Genomic DNA, 2052 nt, shown 5'->3' on the forward strand with positions numbered 1-2052 from the left:
CTATCTATCTATCTATCTATCTATCTATCTATCTATCTATCTATCTATCTATCTACGTAGGAGACTGGCTAAATTAATTTACATACATCCGAGTAGCTTATGCGGGCTACCTAGGTGTGTAGAAGCTAGCTGTGAACATTAGGGTCTAACCCATTTATGGAGTCAAAACACATGATTTTGGCCTTGATTTGCAGTATAACTTTTCTTTATGTTTGTGAAGAACAGAAGGATGGCCGTCAGAACTAACAATGTGTGGTACTTTCACTTTCAATTGATTGTTTGAAAATATTTTATAAGACGGTCTGAACAAAAATTGCACATTATACCTTTTCTAAGGGTCTTAAAGGCTGTTATTACACGTGTATACATTTGTATTTGTGTTTATACATTTGTATAGATTTTTCTTTTATTAAAAACAAAATGGTTTTGGATTTATGACCCCTTATCCTATTTTCATTACATGGGAGAGATTCTCCAGTTTTACAGTTTTATGCCATTCATTTTTACTTAGAGTACATTTTAAATGAACTACTTAGTACTTTTACTTGTAATTTTTCAGATAGGTATTTCTTCTTGCACTTGAGTAAAATTTCATCAAAGTATTGGTACCTTTACTTGAGTACAATATTTTAGTACTTTTTTCACCTTTGTCAAATAGTACAAAAGTGTACACATGCACTTAATTAGGCACTGGACGAATGCCAGGTTTCTGTTGTTGATAAAGTTGAGGCTAGACGAGTGGGTGGTTATTGTTCAGCCATGACATTTCCTGTTACGAGATCAGACAAGAGGGCTGAATTGTCAGTATGCCGTGAAAGGTAAGTCAAACAAATCTGATAAGTGCCTAGTGGAGATAGAATCCCCAAAGTTACGGTCAGAGAAAAAGATGATGAACAGGAACTGTCTTACTCTGATTCCTGTCTTCATCATGTCTTGGCACAGAACGGGCAAACCCAGGACTTACAGTAAATGACTCGAGTGTGTTTCCGTGTGTGTGTGTCAGGCGTGTAATCAGTGATGGGCCAGGGCGGCACTGGCACGCCCACTTCACTCACTGGCCCGTCCGGGCAACTTTGATCGAAATACGTTTTGTTATGAAAAATATTGTATGCACGTTACAAAAAAAAAAGAAGAAGAAATACTAACAGAACTAGTTGGGTGTTTAATGTGTCTTCTCTTTTGATTAAAACAAACCTGTCTGAACCGTAGAATGAGGATCAAACTATTAGGAAGGCTTTGGAATGTAGATGGTTGCTGTGGTAACAACAGACAACGCACCATGGATGTGCTGTTAAAAGTTACCACTGGCCACTTTTCATGTTTTTTTTCCTAATTCAATCAATGATTGGCTGGAAGTTTTCATTCTTTGATTTTTACTGCTGCTAGCGCATTTATTTATTTATAAATAATATATTGTTTATGACGCTGTTATGAATGCACATGTGCGATTTCTGTCTGATGTGGGCTATTCTATGTCCTGCAGTATGTACACCTTCTCTGCTGTTTGGGTTCATGTTTAGTTGCAACTTTGTGAAATAAAACGGTTCATTTTTATAACATGTGCAGAGCCAATGCTGCTGGTTCTGCCGGCGCAAATATATTTTGGCCTGAGTAGGTTAAAAATCAACAGGTTTTTTTTTCTATCTTGTTGTGTACAAACTTTTTAGACTGAGCTTTGTCGGTTGAGCATGTTGTAATGCCGTTTATGTTGGAAGGTAAAATTGTTGCTTTATTTTCACTTTGTCCTTTTTGCTGATTCTACGTCTTTTTGAAAATGGCCCACTCCTTTTGTACTGGCCCGCCCAAAATACTATTTCTGCCTACGCCGCGTGTGTGTGTGTATCAAAATAAGTTGGATATGTCTGGCAAACAAGAAAACAGAGTTGTTTATCTCTTAAGTGAACCCACAGCACAGTGGATAAGGCTAAAAACACCACCTGATGAACATGGCTCTGAATTACATGATGAGCTTAAAGTCTTACATGCAAATGCCCGTGTGTGTGTGTGTGTGTGTGTCTTTTGATGCACTTAACGTGACCATATGTGCATGCT

General features: G+C 37.5%; 1 long non-coding RNA gene across 1 annotated transcript in view; it reads left to right on the forward strand.

Annotated features, from left to right (window-relative positions):
- The first annotated feature begins 1756 nt into the window (after positions 1-1756).
- The window catches only part of LOC116706484 (uncharacterized), a 16474-nt gene continuing 16178 nt past the window's right edge, over positions 1757-2052 (forward strand). Inside the window, exon 1 of the long non-coding RNA XR_004336249.1 lies at positions 1757-1829. This is a non-coding gene — a long non-coding RNA (uncharacterized LOC116706484). The remainder of the gene's footprint in view (positions 1830-2052) is intronic.

Source organism: Etheostoma spectabile, chromosome 18 (assembly GCF_008692095.1).
Source record: "Etheostoma spectabile isolate EspeVRDwgs_2016 chromosome 18, UIUC_Espe_1.0, whole genome shotgun sequence".
In the NCBI taxonomy this organism is placed as follows: Eukaryota; Metazoa; Chordata; class Actinopteri; order Perciformes; family Percidae; genus Etheostoma; species Etheostoma spectabile.